This window comes from Neofelis nebulosa, chromosome 2 (genome assembly GCF_028018385.1).
Source record: "Neofelis nebulosa isolate mNeoNeb1 chromosome 2, mNeoNeb1.pri, whole genome shotgun sequence".
Classification (NCBI taxonomy): domain Eukaryota; kingdom Metazoa; phylum Chordata; class Mammalia; order Carnivora; family Felidae; genus Neofelis; species Neofelis nebulosa.
In genome coordinates, this window is record NC_080783.1 from 194,089,810 (window position 1) to 194,115,029 (window position 25,220).

General features: G+C 52.6%; 2 long non-coding RNA genes across 4 annotated transcripts; one reads left to right on the forward strand and one right to left on the reverse strand.

The window, feature by feature from the left end:
• The first annotated feature begins 3,964 nt into the window (after nucleotides 1–3,964).
• On the forward strand, nucleotides 3,965–7,069 carry LOC131505015 (uncharacterized). The gene is made up of 2 exons (XR_009258240.1): nucleotides 3,965–4,203; nucleotides 5,098–7,069. It is a non-coding gene; the product is annotated as an uncharacterized LOC131505015 (long non-coding RNA).
• On the reverse strand, nucleotides 7,061–20,035 carry LOC131505014 (uncharacterized). 3 transcript variants are annotated; one of them, XR_009258239.1, is made up of 5 exons: nucleotides 14,645–14,734; nucleotides 11,760–11,872; nucleotides 11,468–11,621; nucleotides 7,267–7,819; nucleotides 7,061–7,215 (listed from the first exon to the last, which is right to left on the reverse strand). It is a non-coding gene; the product is annotated as an uncharacterized LOC131505014 (long non-coding RNA). The 3 variants fall into 3 exon arrangements; XR_009258237.1 differs by lacking the exons at nucleotides 11,760–11,872; nucleotides 14,645–14,734 and adding an exon at nucleotides 19,463–20,035; XR_009258238.1 differs by lacking the exon at nucleotides 14,645–14,734 and having other exon boundaries at nucleotides 11,760–14,633.
• Nucleotides 20,036–25,220: the final 5,185 nt, after the last annotated feature.

The following is a 25,220-nucleotide window of genomic DNA, read 5'->3' on the forward strand; positions in this document are numbered from 1 at the left end:
ATGGTCGGTGAATGTTCGCCCACGCTTTCTTTCGGTTTCCTTTTCGCTAACAAGAGCAGAGCATTTGTAGAGTGTTTATTTCATGACAGGCACCAGTCTAAGGGCTTTGCACTTACTTCCTCAAACTTTATTACAACCCCTTTGTATTTTTTTTAAGTTTATTTATTTTTGGGAGAAAGACGGCACGGGTGGGGGGGAGGGCGGTGAGGGCGGGGGGCGGGGTACAGAGAGAGAAGGAGAGAGAATCCCAAGCAGGCTCTGAGCTGCCAGCACAGGGTCAGACACGGAGCTCAAACTCACGAGACTGTGAGAGCATGACCTGAGCCGAAACCAAGAGTCGGATGCTCAACCGACTGAGCCGTCTAGGCACCCCGCAAACTTTATTACAATCCTTTTAGAGGGGCACTGTTACTATCCCGTTTTGCGGATGAGAAGACCGACGCAAAGTCACATCGGTAAGGTGTGGCAGAGCCAGGATTCAAATCCAGGCAGTGTGGCCCCGGGGCCCGTTCCCGTAATAGCTGCACAATGTAAAGCTCAAGCCAAGTTGGGGGCTTACGCAGGAACTGCCAGACTCCCCTTCAGTCTCAAATCAAGCAGGAGCTGTCTCCCTTTTATTTCTCCAATTCTCTGTCCAAGGGCTGGACATTGCCACTGTCTCTGCCCTGTCTGGGACAGCATCGTGTTCTTCAAGACTTCCTCCCCTCTGGCCGCTCCAAGCAAGCAGGAGCCACTCCAAAACATGTGGGGCCACCTTGCCTAGCTGGGCTGAGCCCTAAAACCGTGTCTCATGAATTACGGGCAGAGGAAAGAGAGAAGGAGAAGGAGGAAGAAGGTGAGAAGCAGATCATCGATGTCAGGGTGGTCACAGACCCCCAGGACAGAAACACCAAACCGTGTCAAGTCCGTTAAAGTAAAGAAAACAAACAAACAAACAAACAAAAACCTCAGGGGATTTGACGTCCTGGCTCATTGTTAATTTGGGATTGCTAAGGAGAACCTGGAGCCCCTCTGACATTTACCCCAAACTCGGGGCAGAATTATCAGAAATTAATAGGGACTAGAGAACGTGGGACGAGAAACAGTCCCCAATGTTTGGAAGCAGATGTTTCATCCCAGAGGAAGCTAAAGCCCAAGGAAGATTCCAGTCTCCTCATGACTCACCCCTTCTTCCACTCGCACCTGTGCCCAGACTCCCCACCCCAAACCATGCAGAGCGCCCATGCTGGCAAACCATCCAGGCAGACGGTTGGGGCTGCTTCTAGCTGTGTGTCCGTGACAGCTGCTCAACCCTGAAGGGACCGGTGGTGCAGACCCCTGCCTCGGCTGGACACCAGTGAGGGGAAGGTCACTCCGTTTCCAGCCGGGACTTGGAGGCGATGTCTCCTCTGTCTCCTTGCTCCCAGAACTCCAAGTCACTTCTTCTCCCCCCCCCCCCCCCGCTTTTCTCTTTTAAAAAAAAAAACGTCTATCACTTCAGTAGGCAATGTGGGGGGATTTGCCAAATTGATAGCAATTCTCGGTGCTAATAAAGTGTCAATTAAGATTGTGCTGCTAAGAGCTCGGGGGAGGTCGGTGGTTTATGCTAATGTTTTCAGTCTATTTCATATGCCTTTATGTTGAGTCGTTTCATTAGGTTTATTAAGAGCCCAATTGATACATTTCTTGTTGACTCCAAATATTCCTGAGGTGATTAATTCTGAACAATGGGGTTAATTAGTCTGCAGACTTTGGAACACTTCTTCAGGCGGGAGCTTAAGAAACCAGTTTCCGGGGAATGTAATCTCCAAAAGAATTACATCCCTTTCTTCTGAAAGGAAAGGGGGGAAATTCTCCCTAGGGAAGAAAGGATGGCTGTGATCTCACGGAGAGTTAAATGAGTGTTAAACTCCAATGGGTCTCTGGGGTTGGTTGTTTTTGTTGTTGTTGTTGTTGTTTTGTTATGCCCCTTACTTGTACTTTCTGACTAGTAGGTAAATAGCTTGAATTTAGGAGGTGGGTGTCTCTGGCGACAGCACCGGATGGACCCAGAGGAAGAGGCCAGCCTGGGGAACAGAAAGTGGGGATCCTCTTTCCTGGTGCTTGAATAGATGTGTGACAGCCACCGCCCCCCCCGCCCCGCCCCCAGCAACTCCTTAGCCTCTGGGGGCATTCCTTCATCCGTAAAATGGGGACAACGACACCTGCCCTCCCCCAACACCCCCCAGCTGCTCTGAGAGTGGATGAGATCACAGGTGTGAAAGCCCTTTGAGAATAAAACCCTTTCTTTTCTTTTTTTAACCTTTTGAGAGGTTAAAAAAAAAAAAAAAAGGACCCATTTTAGAAGTGGGCTTTTTTAAACTCTTTTTTTATATTATTATTCCCTCATGAAAGGGTTTCTCCTTGTAGCTGGGATTTTTCATCTCGTGTTAGAGAGGGAGAGAGTTTTAAAAATAGCTATTTTAATGAAAAGAACAGCTCTCCTGAAGAATTGGGCAGCCCTTTCTGCAGGCTTTGCTGCCGAAACTCACGGTCCAAATTGATTTTTTTTTTTCCCCTCTTCTTTAAAGGTAAGTGATGAAATACTGTGGGTTTGAAAGGGCTGACATTTGGGGTAGCAATTAAACTCAGTCCCATCTAGCCGCGCGGCAGCTGGTGGCACAGGCTCGTTATGGCGAAAGGCAGGCAGAGGATTAGGCGGTGGGCCGGGCGGCTCTCAGAAGGGCTCAGGCCCACCGTCTGCAGCCAGGTAATTAGATTTAACAAGCTGGCCTGTCCCCCTGCTGCCCCCACCCACTCCGGGCATGGCAGCCAGGCCCCGGGGACGCCCCACACCCCCGGAGCCGGCGGGCAAGTCGCAGACCCTAATCACTGCCGTGATGGACACGGGAGATGCCGTGATGGACACGGGAGATATTAATGTGGAGGTGCTAATGACCATCCCGAAGGCAGCGGTAGTTAGGGATCCAGCAAATGGGGACGGCGGGGCGTGCTGTCTCATTAGAATCAGCCCAAGGGTAAGGCGCTTCAGACAGGTCAGTGGCACGTGATTGGAAACGTGCGTAAGGGAGGGACCGGCTGGGGCATTTGACACGGGTTTCCTGTTCCCATGGAAATTCAGCTGTAACAAATCACGCTTCCGGCATGCTCTTCTCGGGAAACCCATTCCCCAGGCCTGGCTCTGGAGGGGACTGTGTGATGGCCCCGTGGAGCCCTGATGGCCAGCAGCTTGGCTGGGGAAGAATCACCTGTAGAGCGGGCTTGGGAGAGCCTAGGGCACTTTGTTCCGCTCTCCAGGTGACCCCGACATGCAGTCAGGACGGGGGCCTCCCATCTAGATGCGGATTGACGGTTCAGCCCAGCATCCTGAGCCGACTCCAGCCTATCAGTGTCGTCAGTCAGAAGCTCCCAGTGGTGTCCAAGGGGCGCCAACACTCAAGGGAAGCTGATCCAGTCTGTCTGCTATCATCTCTCAGCCACACTCCCCAGCTCGAGAGGCAACAGTGATTTCCCGGGGCAGCAAGGTGGACCAGTGCTCTAGCTGGACATTCAAGGCCTCTGGAACTAGAGGAAGTGGAGACAGGGAGCTCAGACCTGAGCTGCCCCAGTTCCTTTTGCAGCAGCGCTATGTCTTTGCCCGTCTCCAAGTCTCAGTGTGCCCATCTGTGAAAAGGGTGGGTTGGCCAATTTGAGCTCTCCATTCTCGCCAGCCTGAGCTGCAACTGGTTTGGCCAATCTTCCCGTCCAGGTGACCTCTCCTGCGTCTCACACACGAACCCCGACCGCTAGATGCTGCCCTCGCAACCCTCCAACCTCCAGGTGAGCCTTTGCCCTCCCATGAAATGTCCTCCAGGCCACCCTCATCTCTGCTTGTGGAAGTCCTGAGCCTCCAGACGTCCCCAGCCTGAAGCCATATGGTTGTCCTGTGCACTTGGTGGAGCTGTCTTCTAGAACGTCAGCGGGGATGGGGGTCCCAACTGCCACTTGGTGATGACAACGGCCATCATGCAGCACCTGACTCTCCAGGGCTCCTGCCCCGCCCTGGTGCCATTGGTTGCCCCCAACAAGGAGTCACATCTACCCGTGGCGCCCACGGGAGTGGGGACAGTGGAGTCACGAGGTGAACTGACATGCCCAAGGCCACACAGTTCCTAACGGTCAGAGCCAAAACTTGAATGGCCAGCTAGTTCCAGGAATCCCCTCTCATCACCCGGTTACTTCTAGGTATGATTAACTGGTCTGTTTAGAGTTCTTCACAGATTGTGCCCCACTCCCTGGGCATGCATGCACATACTCACACACGTTCATACGCACACGCGCGAGCACACTCACACACACACACACACACACACACACTCAAGTGCTTTTCAGGTCCTCCCCCTCAGGAATTCAGTAATTGCTAGCTTAGTCCCAAGTCTCTGGACTGCATTCATGACCTTGTCACTTGAGAGGCATAGCAGAAAAGGAGTTACAAAGGAGGTTGATTGCCAAGGTCCCCTCGGCAGTTTCCCAGAGAATAGGGTCCGTGTGAACTTCCCAGGAAGGGTGGGACCCCCCCCCTCCCAGGAGGGGTGGGAAAGGCCATGTGAGCATGAAGGAGGGGGCTGAGGCAAGGAGGGGAGGGGAGCCCAGGGAGGAAGGTAGGGGCCAGCGTGGACTCGGCCCCAGCAGGTGCCCTGTCCCTTACGGATGACCACCCTTCACTGAGGGGAGGAGAAGATGGGGGCTGAGGCTGGCCAGTCTCTCGGAATCCGTTGTCTCCCCTCCCGCCTCCTTGCCTCGGGAGGAACAACAGCTCCAGTGGGAATGGGGATCCCATTTCAGAGGATCCAGGAGATGGGGGAGGGGGGGCATTGCAGAACAGCCGCTCAAATAATTCGAGGAAGTAGAGACGGCATTTCACCTCCCCCCAAACCACCGACACGGGCTTAATGGATTGAGTGCTCACATCAGGCACTTTACAAGGAGGTTACTTCTCATTTTCTTATTTCCTCCTCAGATCCAGTCAGTGATGTGGGAGGCGAGTCGCGGTCCCCTCAACCCCTCTGTCACCTGCGGTGGAGGACGGGGCGGGGCTGCGCTAACACTCACAAGGCACTTCTGCTTCTCCCCTCCTAGCCAGGTCCGCTCCGCCAGGAGCTTCAATCCACCGTGTGCCCAGAGATACTCAACTACAAATATCCCTCGCATCGCCCTAGGGAATGATTCGTCCAGTGGGAGACCGGGCGGAAGGAATCCGGAATGTGGACTAACCCCACGGGGCTGCCCCTGGAGAAGAGGCCTGTGATTGTCCAGGTCTGTCTGTGCCTGGAGGGTAAGTCAGGAGAAGGGGCGAGACCACTGTCCTCCGAGCCACCCTCTCCACGACTCTATCTGCCCGACTCCTGTGCTAGTGCTTAGCAGGTCCCAAACCAGCGTGGGACGCAGAGCCCTAAAATAATACACGAACCTCTTTCTCTTGTTCGCACCCACTCAAGGTGAGATACCACGAAATGCGACTGGAAGAAATGTCTCGTGGGTCATTTCTGGGATGTGGGATGGGATAAGATGGTGGGAGCCTCGGAGGTAAGGGAATGGGAGGAGATAACACAGGAGGGGAACATAAAGGTGCAGGATGTTAGGGTCGGATGGCTTGGGATGGGCTGGGGAAACTGAGGCCACATGGTAGGGAGGCCTCTCTGTGCACAGTTGGACTCTCATCTCGGGACACACATTCAGAACGCGGCAGTCCCTTCCCCAGTTGCTCGGCAGGTGCCAGCATCGGGAGAGAGGGAGCGGACGACTCTTCAGGAGGCTGGCACGGGTCCCAAGCCATCTGTTCCCAACTTCCTCCTGCGTGGGTGGTGGCGACACGTCCCCAGCCGGCCCCCGCGCCTCTCACCAGCCGTCAACACGCCCTCACTCTCTCCTTGTGTGTGTTGTCAGATCTTCCCAATATAGCAGCCCGGAGTCTGTCAACAGTTCTGTTCCATGCCTACTTCCCCTCCCCAAAGGATGCCAAGTCTGCTGGCCCCTCCCTCGATGGGGGCATCTCCCGTCATGCCTCACTCTCAGCCCCGGCAAGAGGAGACCTCCCCAGAGGTGCTTGGAGAAGCCACCCCAGCTTCCGTCGTCCAGGTCCCTTGGATGGGACCCGGGCCAGGATGCATCTGAGTGGCACTAGGGAAGAGGAGTCCAGGCGACCGGGGATCGGCTGGACGTGGGGAAGAGGGGAGTGGAAACTGAAGGTGACACTTGGGGCTCTGACTTGAAATGACTTGGGGAAGATGGTCCTATTCACTGAGGTGGGGGGTCCTGGAGAAGGAGCGGTTTGGGGACGGAGAAAGAGAGATGAGCTTGAGATCCAAGGAGACAGAAAGGACTGAGAGCTCCTCAAGGGAATGTCCTTGTGCACATGTGGACTGGAAGCTAAGGAGAGAGGTCTGGACTTGAAGAAGGTGCCAGAAGGTGGAATGCAGTCATCCACGGGAGCACACCCATTTGCTCCAGTAGCATTCGGCAGTCAGCGTTGTCACTAAAGCAATCCCAATGACTCACTTTACAGAATTCCCCTCGTGCATCCCACCAGGGTGCTGCGGGACGGACTGGCCTCCGTCCCCAGATGTCTGGGACGCATCCCAGCAGCTGCCTTCTCTTTCCCCCTTCCAGCCGCCTGTGTTCTACCCTCCAGGCAACAGAGAGTGTGACCTGGTCTGAGCATCAGGAGCCCCGGACCCCATCCTAGCTTTGACCACTGACTTTGGGAATCGAAACAAATCATTTTCTCTCTTAGCCTCCACCTCCTCAACGGTGAAATGGGAACAAATATGGCAGATACTCTACACACTTAAGGAATTTGGGTGAAAACTGCCCAATGATCTGGCCAGATCCCCTGAGTCCCGTCCGTCTGCCCCCTGCCCCCACCCCGCCATGGGACCCACGGCGGAGCCTGCCCCAGGTGTGTGGCACACCGTCCCCATCCTCGGTTGCCTCGTCCTCCAGGGGGGCTCCAGGACACTGCTCTGGTCTCCTCCAGCCTGCACGGACCCCTCTGCCCCCCATGCTTCACCAGATGACCCCGCAGATCAGAAGATACCACTAATAATGCTCATATAGTGGCATTTATTGCGGCACAGGCAGCCCCTGCTTAGCTTTCAGGGCTAGCAGGAAATGTCGGGCACAGAGTGAATCACTCTTTACAATGCATCTTGAGCAGAGCATTTGTAATGATTCCTTATTGCCGATCTTCATTGAGACCTCAGTGAGGTAGTCAGGCCCCTCCTCTCCTTTCATGATCTTGATTGAGACCTCAGTGAGGTAGTCAGGCCCCTCCTCTCCTCTCATGCCCTCCAGCTAAGACTGTAGCTCATGGTGACCCCTTCATCACATGACGGGATCAGAGGGGAGGGCGACTTAAGGTGGAGAGACAGGTTGTCGTCCTCCTGGGATGCTACCCCTTCATTTCAGAAAGGGGGGTGGGGACGAAGGTTGCTAACCTGGGCCCTGAAGGTCAGCTCGTGAATCTGAGAAATGGCGGGTGCCCTTGTACCAAAGGGACACTGTCACACACAACCGTGGCCGATGCATATTGTTGTGTCTGCTCAGTGCCCATCTATGCCCCACTAAGAGAAAGCCCTTCATCTGGAGAACCCTCCTCCCCCCAGGCCAGCATGCAGCCCTGGCTGTCAGTCAGAGGATGCTCCCGCCCCCCTGGCCACATGCGCAGGGCATAACCCAACTCCAGAGGATAAGTCACCCCCTGAGGTTTGGCCAATCAGAACCAAAGGAAGACGATGAATCAGGGAACATGTGAGGCAGGAGTTGCTGGTGACCATGGTTCCCGTTCCTGGAAGGAGCCAATCTGCAGGAGAATAAAACATGAAAGCCGTCTTAACTATTTCCGGTGGAATCTCTGTCACTTGCAACCAGCCTTCCCTTACCCTATTAGAGATGCATTCTTTCCACCAGCCTTCTGGAGACAGTTCCCATTTCATTGCTGTCTATTCCAGGCCAGCCCAGAGGGTGTGGCCTAGAGACTCGGAGCAGGGCAGACCCAGTGACCAGACCCTGGTCTGGCTCCCCTGGAGCCCCTGGCCCAGCAGAGACAGAACCAACCACGCGTCCTTTCTGCCAGCCCCTTCTAGGTCATACTCTGCTGCCCTCTGCTGCCCCCTGCTGGCCACAGGCCATCATGCGCTCAACTCTTGGGGTCAGGGTAGGTTTGGGGGCTACCTCATTCGGTCCCAGGGACCCGAATGAGGAAGCAGAGGAAGCCCTGTGTCTGAACAGAGGCAGCCTCTCACAACCCCATCCCAATAAGAAACATCTCTGGAAATGCAAAAAGAAACAAACAAAAACTTTACTGTTACATGGGGGCTAAGAATACTGCTGTCTTCCCTTGAGTGAGAATAATACAGTAACACAAATTGGGAGTTGGATAGGCAGATGTTGTCTTCCAAGTGAGAGCCTCTAGGCAGGTTTTCCAGGAGGCTGGAACAATGGAACATAAGGACCGAGAGACGAATGGCTCAAGAGAGAAACGGAGTCAAGAAAATAATAGCAGCTAAGGGGAGGGTGAGCAGAAGTGAGATTCCCGGCTCACAAGGCAGGGGACACCGCGGTGACGCTGATGCACTCCAGGATGCAGGACGGGGGCCCCCAAAAGCAGCCTCTCTGACCCATATTGCTCACAAATACCGAGAGGGGAAATAATAATTCACGTGTTTACAGTTTGTGGAACACGTTAGCACACCATATCACATCTGATTTCACACCACCTAAGGAGGTAACTGCTATTGTCTTCATGTTTTTTTTCTCATAAGGTAATAGAGATTCTTTTTTTTAAGTTTATTTATTTGAGAGAGAGAGAGTGCAAGCATGAGCAAGGGAGGGGGGGAGAGAGAGAGAGAGAGAGAGAGAGAGAGAGAGAGAGAGAGAGAATCCCAAGGAGGCTCCATGCTACCAGCACAGAACCTGACGTGGGGCTCGAACCCACGAACTGTGAGGTCATGACCTGAACCAAAACCAAGAGTTGGATGCTTAACTGACTGAGCCACCCAGACGCCCCAAGGTAATAGAGATTCTGAGAGATGTAGTGGCTTGACTGAGGCAACTTCTCTGAGCAGCAGAGCCTAGACTCGAACCCAGGGCCAACTCCAAGTCCAGGGCTCCCTCTGCTGAATGAGACCACCTCTGTGTGGGTGGGGCCAGCTTCTTTAGGGTCAAAGAATGGAACCGAAGTTCAAAAATTTGACCCTGCTATTTAGCAGCTGTGTGCCTTTGAACAAGTTACTTAACTACTCTGAGTCTCCTGCATGAGTATATCTCATGGGGTTGTTTTATTTATTCTTGTTTTAAAGATTTTATTTTTAAGAAATCTCTACACCCAACGTGGGGCTCGAACTTACAACCCCAAGATCAAGAGTCCCATGCTCTACACACTGAGCCAGCCAAGCATCCTCACGGGGTTGTTTTAAACCTCATATGTCAATGTATGTAAATTACCCAAAGCAGGGCTTGACATTTAGTAGATACAATTACAATGGTCACAAAAATTAGCACACACATATTTCTAAATGCAATTCTCCCCGGGTATTTAGTCTGACTTTGTGTTTTCCTGGTGAAATCAAATTCAAGGAGTCTACCCTGTAGCTCTACCTCATCATCTTAACCATAGGAAAGAAGGCCCCAGAGACACCTCAGCTCCAAAGCAAGTTGATTGCTTTAATATTTGTTTCGCAGATGAGAAACTGAGGCTCCAAGAAGTTGAGTCCTTCCTTCAAGGTCACACAGATCATACGTGGTAGAACCGGGACATAAACCCACGTCTGACCCCAAAGCCCTCACTCTTTCACGAACTCTATGAGGTTGGCCTGTGGCAATGGGAAGGAGTGTAGGGCAGATGGGGCAGCGGAGACATCAGTGTGGGTGCTGTTGCAATGGTCCAGGTGAGAGCTCGTGGTGGCACAATAGCAGAGGAAGGGTTCAAAAGGGGCAGATTGCATCCATATTTAGGAATAAACTATGCAGGACTTACTGACAGATTCATTTGCTAAGAGGTTTTGGGCTTCAACAACTAAGTGAGTAATGGGGCCATTTTCTGGAATGGGAAGACCAGAGAGGAAAGCCATTTGGGGGTAGGGCAAACCAAGGATCCCCCTTTGGCCTTGGGAGGTTTGGATGCCTTCAGACATCCAGTGGAGCTTTTGGGTGAATGCACCTGGATCTCAGGGGTGAGGTCAGGACAGGAGAGAGCAGCACAGAGGTGCTACTCAAAGCCAGTGGAGTAGACGTGATGTCCTGGGGGAGAATGTAGAGAAGAGCCCAGGACTGAGCCCCTTGGGCCCCGCAACAATCGGAGGTCCGGCGGGGGAAGGGGAAGGACTGGGGAGCTGGATGTGGTGTCCTAGAAGCCTAGAGGAGATGATGTTTCAAGGAGAGAGTGAGCAATTCTGTTCAGTGTCGATGAGAGGCCAAGTTCGGTGAAGACCCCAAAGTGACCAGAAGAATCCAGCCCATAACCTTGATTAGGGCAAACACTGTGTGCAGCATCCACCCCTGAGCCAAAGGAAAGCTCACCAGAATGGACTATATCACTTCCAGCTGCCCAGGATGGGGTTAACCATAGAAGCAGAAGACAAGGATGGAGGGATAGAGATTTTCACTGCAGATCTTGGCAAGGGAGGCCGGGCCATCTCTGTCTCCACCCTTCTAAAGACCGGAAACATTTCCGTTTCAGCCCTCATTCATGCCATTATTCATGAATAATGTGATAGGTCCTGTGTTGATCACTGGGAACACGGCTGTGAATACGTGACTTTGATCTTGACCCCGGGGAGTTTAAAAAGAGGTCAGAAACACTACAGCTCCTTATAGCCAATCATGGCCATGTTATGGTGGAAGGATACATCAGGGGCTCTGGGAACACAGTTGAAGGGTGAGGGAGAGCTTCACGGAGGAGGTGATATTTGGTCTGGGTCTTGAACAGGAGGTCAGCCAGCAGACAACAGAGTTACTGACATCCTGACAGAGGGAATGGAGACATGAGAGAGTATGCGGTGATGGGAAAACCACCCTAACTGGAGAGGGAGGGGGAGCACTGAGACGTACAGGACCCAGGTCTTTATGGACCTTAAACTTAAAGCTAAGAAACTTGGACTTAACTCTGTAGGTCAGTATTTTCCCAAGAATGTCTTGTGAAACACGAATCTCAAATTTGCTCCGTAAAAAAAAAAAGAAAGAAAAAAGAAAAAAAATCAATGAATCAATAAATTCTAGGATCAAACACACTTGGGACATGCTACAGAGCAGACCCTCCTGGGGATTCACCATGTTCATTAGCATTTGAAAGCTCAGAGAAGAACCTATAGAAGAAAGAGAGACAGAGAGAGAGAGAGAGAGAGAGAGAGAGAGAGGAGGGGGAGGGAGGGAGTGAGTGAGGAGGGGAGGAAGGGAGGAAAGGGGAGAGAGAGAGAGAGAGAAAGAGGGAGAGAGAACAAAGAACACTTACCTTTCAATTTTCTAGATTTATGTCCCACACTGCCCTCTGTTCATGTAATGAGCACTTGCATCCCCGCACAATTACTGCTCCTCAGGCACACGGGTGGGGAGGGGGGAAGCTGAGCCAGGACTTGGGAATGCTTGCATTTTAAGCAATGATTCACCTGGAGGCAGAGGGCAGAGGGATGGCTCGTAAGAGGCCCCATTAGCCCTGGAACCCACAGATGAGGTCCAAGTTTACCCCTTTACCCTGGAACTAAAAATATCTCCACTGATTTCTTCAGCAAATATCTAATGAGCACCTTCTCTGGGCCAGCTGTGCTGGTGCTGGCAGTACAATAGGGAGAAAATCAGACGCCGTTCCTGCCTCGTAGTGCTTCCTGGCTCACGGGCGCCATTCACATAATCACATAGGCTGAGGTTGAGGGAAAGAACACAGTCCGTAAGAGAGGAAACCCGGAATCAAGGAGGATTTTCCTTCATAAGCCAGACCCGGGCTGAGACGCAAAAGACAGGTAGGAATTAACTCGGCAAGGAGGGGTGGTGTCCGCAGGATGGCATTCTGAGCAGAGAGAACGGTGTGTGCAAAGGCCCTGTGGCGGGCAGGAAGATACCACAACTTCAAGACAAAAGGAAAAACAGAAAATAGTTGCCTCCTGGTCGTTTAGCAACTTTCACCGGCAGTCCTATTTGTGGCTATATATGTCTAGCCACAAATTAGAAATAAAATGCCCCCAGAGTGTGAGATTTGGATGCTCCCAAATGAAGGATGTCCAGAAAATCGACCAAAAGAACACGTATTTTGTGCTGGAGTTTCCTGCTTAACAAAGGAGAAGGTGAGGCATGGAGAGGATCCCCAGGCACTTGGCGAGGACAGGGGATGGGTTGGGGTTCAGCCCGCCGGGTTGGCCCAACTATTTCAAATCCGGTTCTACGAGGCCAAGTTTTCATGCTCTTGGAGCACCTGCTTGGCACAGCATACGACCTTGCTCAGAAGGGGCCCTCTCTACCGTCTCCTGAGTGATGAGGGCGAACCAAGCACTGAGCTGGGTGCTTCACGCACATAACCTCCTGTTGGCAGGCACCTGGGTGTCCCCACGTTGTCCAATCTTGTGGCTTCACCCTGCTCTTACTAGGTAAGCAAAATGGCCCCAGCGTGTATGCCACAGGTGGTGGGGGGCACCGCAACCCCAACAATACCTGCAGGGACTTCTATTTCTCCTAGACATCACGCGGCCGAATTCTCTGTCTCATCCGGGTCTCGCCCCCCCCCCCCCGTCACTGGAGTCTTCCCTCTGCCCCGAGCTAACCCAAAGAACGCTGCAGCCTTTCCTTTTGATTCTGCAAAGCAACCGTGAGTGCCGTGCTGTTCCACCCGAGTGAGTTCTCCTGGAGGTCTGAGGACCATGACAGTGGCTACACAGCACAGCATGTGACTTAGAAGTCAACCAGTGCTCTTGACCTCAGCCGTTCCCGGTAATGCTTCGTCGCCACCTTTCGTCTTTAAGCCTGTGGGTGCTCGCCATCTTGCTCGGACCCCCCGTCTCTCAAAAGCCTCCTCGCATCTCTTCCCTCGTTTCCGGGGGGAAGCATATCCCTCACCCCCCCACCATCTCGGGTGTCCCGAACTGGGTTCACCAAGAGGCAGAGCTGAGACGAGGATTTGAGTGACTCATTTGGGAAGTGCCCCCAGGAGGCAAAGCTAAGGGGATGGGGATGACAGGGGGAGGGAAGGGAGCCGGTACAGAGAGTGTTAACAAACGGGTTGTCATCGTGGGCACCCGGGGCTCGGTGGCACTGGACACCCCCGGGAGACGGTGTGGAACACGGCTCACGGGTGGCCCCCCCAAGGGTCAGAGAAGCCGTGTTTAGCTGTCACCTTGCATCCGTTGCTAGCTGAGGGCTGCTCTCAGCGACACCAGCTCCAGCCTGTACCTGGTGCAAAGCAAGAGAGAGCCCTCCGTCGGAGGCTTGCGGGACCTTGCAGAAGGACAGCACGGACGGCTGGGGGATTGGGCAGGGCGCCACAGCCCCTGCTACGACGGATCGAGGCAAGGTCACACGCCACCCGTGGAGTCCACGCCCTTGGATGGAGGGGGCGGCCGATCTGCGCTCCAAACGCAGCCATCGAGTCATAGGACGTGTCGCTCCAAGACCTGTGTCCCTTTCCCAAAAGAAGGAAGGGCCCGTCCACAGCTGTGGTTTGAAAAGAGCTTTCGCTTCAATACACCCTGAGGTAGGCACCTACCATGACCCCCTTGCTATAAACTAAGTAACTGAGGCTGAGACAGGCGGTGAGGAAACCACAAAGCCAAGATTAAAGCACACACATTCCTAACCGTATGGTCTCCTAGAGCCCGGGAGCGGCACTTGGGTTAACAGCTTCTCAACACGACAAACACGTCAGCCAAACGTTGCACATTTACAAGCGGGTCCTTCTCACTACCGTCCTGGGCGTGCAGGGCAGAGGGCTACCGCCGTGCCCGGTTTACTAACGAGGAACCGGAGGCATGACAGATTCAAGCCTGGTGCCCCAGTTCCCACGGACTTGAACCACGATGTCGGACAACAAATTCCAGCCCCCTTAACTCTCTAGGAACACCAAGAGCTGACGGCTGCAAGACAAATCCGTGATCAGCAATCAGCGAAGATTACAACTACGCCAAATGGGGGGTCAGGCATGACCTTCTGAGACAAAGGGCAGCCTGTCATCCAAACTGTCCCCACCACCACCATCGGTAATGGGAGCACAATGGCAGGTGCTCCCCAGCTTGTGGTGCTGAGTAATCAGCACACTCTCAGAAGGAAATAGGATCTAAAGAAGAACTCTCAAAAAGCGAGGGGGCCCCATCACCTCTCACCTCCCCCCTGCACCCATCCTCCATCCCGTAGCCCGAGCAGTCCTCCTGCGACACAGACATGACCAACGTCTCCCTGCCTAAACTCTTTTTTTTTAAGTTTATTTATTTATTTCAAGAGATAGAGAGCATGAGCGGGGGAGGGGCAGAGAGAGAGAGAGGGAGAGAGAGAATCCCAAGCAGACCCCACACCATCAGCACAAGAGACCGACTCGGGGCTCAAACTCACGAACTGTGAGCTCATGACCTGAGCCGAAAGCCAGAGTCAGAAGCTTAACCGACTGAGCCACCCAGGGGCCCCTCCCTGCCTAAACTCTTCAGTCACTCACCATTGTCCTCAGGACGAAGGTCAAACTTCTGAGCGCAGGGCATGTGACGTCTCACCACGAGGGTCTGCCTCCCTTGCCCGCCTCGTCTCTTTCCTGCCCCTGAGGTGTGATCTCAGGGTAGCCATGCCCAGGATCTGCCCTCCCGGGTGCCCTGCCAGGTAGGGCTGGGATCGGAGTCGTCCCTGTGTCTCAATGGCCAGTAGGGACCATGAACAGACAAATGAGGCGGGTCCTGAGCCATGTCTTTCCAGATGAAGGTTTGAAGGAGCAGAGGCAGCTGGTGGGGAGGGGCAGCTCCAAGGGACAGCAGCACGGGCACTTGTCTTGAAGGAGAGTCTGCCCGTGCTGGAAGGACAGGTGCTGTCAGCGAGAACGCCACCTCCCTCTGGTGACCTTTCCCGAAGACATTTTCTCTGAATGTCAGGTTCATTAGACACAGGATTGGGGGTGCAGGAATCACTTTAGAACTGAATTAAAGAAGGACAGACAGACAGACATCATCTAGGTTTGTAGTGACAAGCCAGCTTGGAGGGTGAAGGGACACACTCTGCCTACGGGCCACTTTTGTCCTTCTCAGACGGCAGGGTCTCCTGTCAGGGTCATCCCTCCCTTCAGAATGGGGTTCCCAGCACTGCCATCCCAGGGTCCGTCCCAGGGTCCCGGGGCCAGCTGTACCTAGAATGGGCCCTCAGTCCCCAGGGCTCACAAGTGACTAACCAAGATCTGGAGTCCTAGGGACCCCGGGGCTTGAAGCATGTTGCTCACACAACCCCACTCCTCGGGCCCAGTGTGAGTGACCCAAGGATCTGTGTGACTCAGAACCCACTCTGGGTCACTCCATGCTGAACACTGGGGACACAGAGGTAAATCAGATATTTGCCCTACCCTCAAGGGGCTGCATGTTTCATAAAGAAGTCACAAAGGTACAGCAATGTTACCAGATGGTGGGCTCGGTGCCACGGCAGGTCTCTAGGCAGAGAGCGGTGAAGGGCTTCCCATGAGAAGGTACATCTGAGCTGGGCTTTGAGGGATGAATAGGAGTTTGTCACCCTGTCTGTTCTTTCCAGGAGACACCGGTTTCCAAACCCAGAACGGGCTGCTTCTGTGAGCGGTGAGCTCCCTGGCACTGAAGAGTGTGGGATGACTGATCCCTTGGCCCTCTGGTCACAGCTTCAGTGCCGTGGAGCATGCTCAGGGCATTGGAGAGCAGGAGACCCAAGGATCTCGCTCCTCCAGTTTTCCTCCACAGCCCCTTGGCATCACTGACGGCGCGGTAACGCACACTGGGCCCCTTCTGCTCCCAAACCCGCAGGCCTCTCCTGTCTGCTGCCCCCACGGCTCACAGGAACCGGTCTCCTGTGCCATCTGCTATGGCCCCATGTGTTAGTGGCCAGGCCCAAGGTGGGCTAGTGCGGACAGGGACAAGACGCAGAAAAGCAGCAGAACCTGCAGGCTTCACTCCCACCCCCCACGTACATATGCGGGCACACACGCGCACACACCCCGTCCTCAGAACCTCACCCCCTATCCGCCCTGCCTCCAGCTCCCTGCAGACCTCAGTGCTATCCTAGCGTTGACCTTACTGGACCCCGCGGCTCTTCCCGGGGCTGCTGGCCGGGACACCACCGCTCTCCACCCCGAATGCCGAACGTTCCCCCCCCCCCCCCCCCCAGGCTCCTGGCTCTGCCCCCTCCACAGCTCCTCAGCTGCCAGCTCTCTCTTCACGCCTCCCGGAGAAGCAACTGTCAGCATGTTTTTGTGGCTGGGGATGGGAAAGGCGGAGACAGAGGGGCACGGGGAAGGGAGAGACGGCGAGGGGAGGCAGGTGGGGAAGCAGAGACAGAGACGGGGAAAGAGGAGTGGGGGAGGGTCAGGGACCACCCTGATGGGAGAGGAGTGGAAAGAACAGACTGGAGAAAGCCGCTCGGGCCTGGGGCTGGAAACGAGGACTCCCAGCTCCGTCGCCCTCTCACTCCGCAGCTCTACTCGGGGAGGTGGCCACGGGGCCGACAGAGGGAACTAGGCGGATTGTGGGCACAGGAGCTTTTGCTTGCCTCTCACGCCACCGGGAGATGCCCGCCACGGCCCAGCCCCGGGTCATCTGCCCGTGTCCTCTCGGCCTGCGGCGGGCCGGGCCAGGCACACCCATCCGCTCAGAGATTGTCTGTCCCCCACAAGCCTGTTCCTTCTGTCCTAGGGCTGGCTTTGTGGGGCAAGGGGGGTCGGGAGGCACTGGGGAGAGCAGCCCCTCTGCCCCTGGAGACCCCAAACACAGGGAGACGGGAGTTCACTGTGAGAGAGGACTCGGCCAGAGACAGAAACGAGAAAGGGATAGAACAAGAAAGACCGTAGCGTAGGCCAGCTGCACAGACAGAAGCCAGCCCTGAAGACATGGAAATGTGACCCAACGCGCCCTTTCCGGCATGACCCAGGCTGGGAGCTGAGGACAGAGAGGCTGATTATATAGTCACCCGTGCTGACCCTCCCGACAACCTGTATACTGTCATTAAGCCACTTCACAGGAGGAGAAACTGAGGCTCCGAGAGGCGAGGTGACTGGCCCGAGAGCCAGGCCCAGGACTCCATCTGAGCAGCACCAAAGCTCATCCTCTTTCTTATGCACCTGCCTGCCTCCCTGTGGGTACAGACAGACAGAGTGAAAAAGGGACAAGTCAGAGCGCTCACATGGGTATCAGCTCAGCCCCGGAGCCCAGAGCTAGGGTTTCCAGAAAAGCCAAGCAGTGCAGCGGACAGTTGGACCCCCGGCTCGGGGCCCCACTGCCTGGGCCGAGCGTGTCGCCCATTTCCTTGCCCCTCAAAATGAGGCTAGGAAAAGCGTATAGTCACAGACATCGTGTGAGGTTTAAATGAGGTGACGGCAGAGTGCTTAGAATGGTTCCTGGCCCACAACCAGTGCTTGACAAATGGTAGCGCCTGGTATGACTCAGGGAGAAGCATCCTGGCTGAACAGAGGGAGGAGCGGGGCGGGGGAGGGGGGACTAGAAAGGCGGGAGGATGGGCAGTAAGATGGCACCATGTGGCCAGCGGGGCCTCGTGACGTCCCCACCCCCATCGCTCTCTCTCCTGAAATGCTTGGCGAGGCTGTGAAAACCACCTGAATTCTTCAGTCAGGTGGGCTTGAGGTGACGTGGTGGGGACCAGAGACCCCAGGCGCCCGGATCTCATGGCAGTCCCAGAGAAGTCACAGACCTCCCCCAGCCATAGGAGTTGGGAAGATCCCCCCAGTTTTAACTCAAATGCAAGAGCAAGGAGGCATCCGTGGGGCGCCTGGGTGGCCCAGTCTGTTGAGCGTCTGACTTCAGCTCAGGTCACCGTCTCGCGGTTCGTGAGTTCGAGCCCGCGCCTCAGGCGTGCTGCTGTCTGTCAGCACAGAGCCTGCTTTGGATCCTCTGTCTCCCTCTCTCTCTCTCTGCCCCTCCCGTGCTCTCATTCTCTCTCGCGCGTTCTCTCAAAAATAAATTAAAAATTTAAAAACAAGAGCAAGGAGACATCCAGCTGACATCTGGGTTGAACAAACTAGTGAGACCCATACGGTGCCGGGGGCCAGGTGGGTGGTGTTAATAGTAAGGCCCGCTGATGCCCATAGAGCACTCCCCATGCACCGAACACTGAGCAAAGTGTTTCACACACTAACTTATGCAACCCTCAAAACAATCCCATGGCGTTGGCACCATTATTGGTCCCGTTTGACGGGTGAGAAAACCTGGGAACAGAGAGGTTGAATGACCTGCCTAACGTTGCACAGAGAATCAGTGGTGAGCTGGGAGGCAGAGCCAGAGGGCCAGGCTCCTGACTGCACCCAACTCTTATTGCCTCATGTGGCACGAAGGGTGGGCGATGAGAGAGAGCCACCTAAGAGCTTCCGGGAGCTCAGGTCTGCAGATGGGGTCAGAGCCCAAAGGTGAAGACCCAGCCAGGAGCGCTCCTGTCCCCGAGAAGCCTCAACAAGCCCAGAGACCGCCCCACTATTTACCAGGCACTGATCCCTGATCCAGGGGAAAAGTTAAGCGTCAGGGTTGGGCCAGTGGTGCCAACTTTGGCCAAACGTGTCACAGGCCAGCAGCTCTGAACCTACACGGCACTGTCCCTCCAGGCTGGGGGCCATGCTCTCCACCGAACACTTGGCTGGCCAAGCCTGGCCCCCACCCTCTCCCAGTACCCCTCCCCTGCCTCCATCCCACTGCTCAGATAATGCCACCATCTGGGGCCCATCTGCAGGGAGCCTGCCTGCTTGTTAGAGAGGGGGTATCTCCCATCTGTATCCCACAGGAGCATCCTGGGACTCCAGAAATGCCAGGAGAGATCAGGGCATAAAACAGCCCCGTTAGCGTCCTGCCAGGGAGGCTGTGGGCCACACACCCAGGTCAGTGAGTCAGACAGGTCAGTGCAAAGAGGCAGCTCCCTGTGGTGGAAAGAGTATGGACTTCAGAACGACGTGGGGTTGAATTCTGAATCATCCCCATTGGACGGGGGCTTTGGGCAGGTCGGTTCAGTAGCCTGAGCCAGTTTGCTCATCCGTAACATGGAGATAACAGAGGACAGTCACCAGAACTCCATTCGATCATTTGTGTGGCCCTTGCACTTAGAACAGGCACAGGAAAGATGTTTGTGGAACGAATGGATGTGGCCAACCCGATGGCCACCCTGCCTTCTCTCTTGCTAACAGACCCCAAATTCAGGCCCGGCAACAATGGTGCCTGATGGCTCTAAATAAGTCATGCCGACACTGTTCCCCTTTACCGTGAATGGGGTGGGCACGTGACCCAGTTCTAGCCAATGAGATATAAGGGAAGGTCACCTGAGGATCTGGGGACAGGTTTCCATCCGGGAGGAAAGGAGGGAGGTGCAGGAACAGGGCTCTCCTTCTCCTGGACCTTTCTTCCTCCTCACGCCTTCCAGGCTGCTTTGGGAGGTGCGGTGTTTGCAGATGACAACTGGTAACCACAGGAAATGTCACCGTTAGCGAGGATGGCAGAAGAGAAAGAAAAGAACGTGGCTCCTCAGGGATACCATTCAGCTGCCAGATCCACCCAGCACCTCCTACCTTAAAATTTCTTGTTCGTGAACAAGAAATACCCGCTAGGTTCAAGCCACTTATTTGGTATGCAAAATCTTACAGCCGTAAACATTCCTATCTGATGATACAAGGGCCAGTGAGTGAGTGAATGAATGAATGAATGCATGTCTTGTAGCCTGAAAATAATTGCGCGAATGTTTGTCATTATCGACAATATTAATACGGTAACACCTCATTTATTCAGAATTATCAGCAACAGGCTTTTGCTCAAAAGGAAATTTTCGAGATAATGGGAGTTTACCCCCTTTAGGCACCAAAATACTACTTTGATTTTAACCCTTTTTGATTTTTAAAAATCGCCTGAAACGTATCACACCCCCCCTGTATCTATCCCCTCTCACTGCACCCCCCTCAACACACACACACACACACACGTGCACACATGCACACGCACACATGCACACACACACACACACACACCAGGGGACGCCAAGCAGGAGTTAAGCTTAGCTTGGATACCGGGCTCACCAGTAAACACGCATTGCTAAAGTAAGGCGTCACCCAGCATTCCCCTGGGGCTGGCAGAGGTGGGGCTCCTGGAGTTGCTCTAAATTCCAGAGTCATCACCCCTCCCAGCGGCTCCCCATCAAGCTTCTAGACGGCACAGTGACACCTCTTGCAACCCTTCCCTGCTTGGACGGATTTCTCTGTTCTGGGCTGTGAAGCCAGGTCACCCATTCGCCAGACTTGTGTGCCACGTGGCTTCCGGCAAAGGCCCCTGACCAAGACGCTGCCGTAAAAGTACCAGATCCCAGATGAGGAAGGCCTGGATCCTGCCCTAAGGAGAGGATCATTCTTTTTTTTTTTTTTTTTTTTTTTTGACAAATCTTTACTGAGCACCTGCTACCTGAGGCAGTAGAAGCTAAGAATGCAAGCTTTGGAGCCAAAGATCCAAGTTCAAATCCTGACTCTGCTTACTAGTGGTGTGAACTTCGGGCAGGTCATGTCACCTCTCTGAGCCTCGGTTACCTTCATCTATATAATAGAACTAATAATGGGTACCTTCCATGTAAGGACGATGCAAGGAATCCATAAGCTATTGTGCTCAATGCTCCTCGTAATGTCTTTTACTTGGTAACTTCTGAACAAACATAAGATACGGTCATCACACAGTGGGCTTGTTTCTGGGTGGTGGAGAACAATGGCTGATAAGAATAGCAAGGCTTGTGACCCCAGCAAAGTAACAGCTCATCAGGTGGACCAGGTGTTTTCTAATACACATGAATAAATGCCAGTTGGAGAAGCCTGGCACAGAGACGGGTCAGAAACCCGAAGGAGGGTCTAGATCCCAGACTGGAGAGGCCAGAGAAGGTTTCCCAGATATCGATGCTGGGACTAAAAAGTTAGTGGGTGTCTTGGTTTCCTGGGGTTGCCTTAACAGATTACCACCGACTGGGTAGCTCAGCCTGATCTCACCTCAAGATCCTTGGCTTTATTACATCTTCAAAGCCACTTTTTCCAAACAAGGTCACATGCACAAGTTCTAGGATGTGTAGGTGTATCTTTTTAATAGTTACCTTCCGGGGCTCCTGGGTGGCTTAGTCGGTTAAGCGTTCAACTTTGGCTCAGGTCATGATCTCGCAGTTCGTGAGTTCGAGCCCCGCATCGGGCTCTGTGCTGATGGCTCAGAGCCTGGAGCCTGCTTCGGATTCTGTCTCCCTCTCGCTCTCTGCCCCTCCCCCACTCGCACTCTGCCTCTTTTTCTCTCTCAAATATAAATAAACATAAAAAATTTTTTTAAAAAAAGAGCTACCATTCAACCCACTCCAAGCAAGGGGGAGCAAGGCATAGCCCCAGATGATAGAACCCCCTGTAGACAATGTGAAGTGCCACAGGAGAGGGGTTCCAGAGGACCTTGTCTGGCCTGGGCAGAGGCAACACAGAGACAAGCAGCCTGAGGTTCCAGGATCCAGAGAAGGCACCGGGTGCTGTCACCAAAACCACAGGGAATCCCACATCCAGACAAGTTCCGAAAGGTGGGGTTAGGAAGGACTGCAACTTGATAGGTGTATGAGTGCACAAAGGATTTCTCTGGACATTGCTTTGGGGCAACAGGCCTCTTCCAGATTCCTTTCCTTCCCCTGAACTTGGAGTGACATCGGGCCACCGCTGTCATGACAGTCCTGATTGCCTCTTTGGCACAGAGCCTGACGTCTGGCTCTTGCCGTGGGAGTCTGGCAGCTCTAACCCCTTCTGTTCCCGGAAGCCCCCCCCCACCAAGCTTCCACAGAGCTACTCGCTTCTCAGCATCCCCAGGGGCTGGTTCCATGGCTATCACTATCCCAAACTGCTTTATCCAGTCACCCCAACCAGTTCTTTTTTTTTAATTAAAAAAAATTTTTTTTACCATTTATTTATTTTTGAGAGACAGAAAGAGACAGAGCGTGAGCAGGGGAGGGCCAGAGAGAGACGGAGACACAGAGCTGGCTCCAGGCTCTGAGCTGTCAGCACAGAGCCAGACCCGGGGCTCGAACTCATGAACCGTGAGACCACGACCTGAGCCGAAGTCGGACGCTCAACCAACTGAGCCACCCAGGCGCCCTGGGAATGTTTCATTTTTCAAAGGCAAAGCTTTATGAAAAGCAGCTCAAAGCCTGGTTCTTAATTCAGATCATTGTGATACTTGATTTTAATTGCTGTTGTGGCTGGGGGGAAAAACCAGATACCATGCAAAGATGCATTGATCCAAGTGGGAAAACAGCAATCCTGGCTGTGCTTACTAAACCCTTACCATTATTTTTCATTCTCATCTACCAATTATGCAAAGGTTTTTGTTGAAATTCAGCAAGCAAATTTCCAGTTTCCCTGATGTCAATCAGCGGCTCTTGCAAACTAATCAAAAGGTGTTACATTTTTATATTTTTAGCAAATAGGTTCTGAAACACCGTGTTCAAAGGATTTTTTTTTTAAACAGGTTTGAAAATTCCGTTTCCAAGTTTTTAAAGTTTACATACACGGGAGAGTTGCTACACGTGATGTAGGTACATCATTTTCTATCCCCCAAATCACAGAACAATGGAAATATTTGCGAATGTTTTTTAAATGCTCTCTCCATAGCATGAGTTTCTTCCAGGAAGCAGTTTACCTTCCAATCATTGTTTGCATAGCAAACAAAAGGTCTTTGCAGATGTAATTAAGCTAAGGATCTTGAGGTGAGACCATCCTGGATTGCTGGATGGACTCTAAATCCAATGATAGGTGTCCTTACAAGAGGCAGAAGAGGGGCACCTGGGTGGCTCAGTTGGTTGAGCATCTGACTCTTGATTTCAGCCCAGGTCATGATCCCACAGTCATGGGATCCAGCCCCTCGGCAGGTTCCACACTGAGTGTAGAGCCTGCTTGGGATTCTCCCTCTTTCTCTCTCTCCCCCACTCTGCCTCTCTTCCCCACTCATGCTCTCTCTCTAAAATAAAATGATAAAACAATAAAAAATAAAAAATAAACATTCTCATGCTTTCTCTTAAAAAAAAAAAGTCAAAGAGAAGACACATAAACAGAGAGAAGAGAAGGCCCTGTGAGGACAAACAAAACGTGTGTGTGTGTGTGTGTGTGTGTGTGCGCGCACACACACGTTACTTTCAAAATATCTGTTACCCAAGGGGTGCCTGGGTGGCTCAGTCGGGTGAGTGTCCAACTTCAACTCAGGTCATGATCTCCTGTCTCGTGGGTTCGAGTCCCGCGTTGGGCTCTGTGCTGACAGTTTGGAACCTGGAGCCTGCTTCGGATTCTGTGTCTCCCTCTCTCTCTGCCCCTCCCCCACTCTCTCCCCCACCGTCTCTCTCTTTCTCAAAAATAAATAAACATTAAAAAAAATTTGGGGGGGGGGGCGGCGCCTGAGTGGCTCAGTCGGTTAAGCGTCCAACTTTGACTCAGGTCATGATCTCATGGTTCATGAGTTCAAGCCCCGCGTTGGGCTCTGTGCTGACAGCTCGGAGCCTGGAGCCAGCTTCAGATTCTGTGTCTCATTCTCTCTCTGCCCCTTCCCCACTTGCACTCTGTCTCTCTCCGTCTCTCAAAAATAAATAAAAATGTAAAAAAAAGAAAAAAAATTTTTTTTTAATATTTGTTACCCAAAAGCAATGTAGTATCCCGGATTGGAGTCTAGAACAGAAAAAAGACATTAGTGGACAAACTGGTGAAATCCAAGTAAAGTCTGGCGTTTTGTTAATAGTCATGTATCAGTGTTAATTTTTTAGTTTTAACAAATGTACCTTGGTTCTGTAAGAAGTTATATTATAGGAGACCCGGAAAATAGTATGCAAGGATGCTCTGTACTTACTATCTTTGAAACTGTGCCGTAAATTTAAAATAATTTCAAATTTTAAAGTTTATTTTAACATTTTTGGTTGTATCACATAGTATTGACAGCCGGTTGTCATTACAAAAATAGTAGGCAAGTTTGAAACACTTCTTTTTCTATAGAAGAAAAATGCATAACTCATCTTGAAGTTCCCCATCTCATTAAAGTATTTTGCCACAAGATAACCATCAAATCTCTGTATCTCATTACAAAATAATCAAATCTCTATGCCCTCGTTGCAAAACACTATGAGGATTCTACTATATATTAAAGATCTTTTTATAACATGAGCCACATCAACGGCGTCCTTTATCATTTTGTGCACTTCTGGCCTCGGACTTCTTTGCTTCAACAGCGAGCCTTTGAGTCACTTGCATGTTCGGAGCAAATCTCTGTAACTTTATTCTGGAATCATGTTTTGCAATTAAAGCATCCACTCTATCAGTTATATTTATAATGTTTTCCCTTAAAACAGTGCTTTTATTATTTAAATTGTTTTAGAGAGAGGGAGAGCATGAGTGGGGCAGGGGGAGAGAGAGAGAGAGAGAGAGGGAGGGAGAGAGAGTCCCAAATAGGCTCCACACTCAACACGGATCCCAGTGCAGGGCTCGATCCCACAACCCTGGGATCATGACCTGAGCTGAAATCAAGAGTCAGACACCCCACCAGATGAGCCACCCAGGCACCCCGAAACAGTCGTTGGTTATTGAAATGATATCTCCTTGGTACGCCTCTTTTAAAAAAAGAAGTAACTCGGGGCGCCTGGGTGGCTCAGTAGGTTAAGCATCCGACTTCGGCTCAGGTCGTGATCTCACGGTTCATGGGTTCGCGCCCCGCGTCGGGCTCTGTGCTGACAGCAGGGAGCCTGGAGCCTGCTTCGGATTCTGTGTCTCCCTCTCTCTCTGACCCTCCCCCGTTCATGCTCTGTCTCTCTCTGTCTCAAAAATAAACATTAAAAAAAATTTAAAAATTAAAAAAAAGAAGTAACTCTTTGTGTATCTCATCACTGAACCCGAATCTACCACACATCACAGACCGAGGCATATTAGGAACTCCTGTACTTTCAACTCAGAGCAGATCACCCACACTGGATACAACCTGTTACTTGTCACTTCACATCTACGGCAGCATATTCTTTGCATCTTCCAGCCACATTTGCTGACAAAGGAATGCATTTTA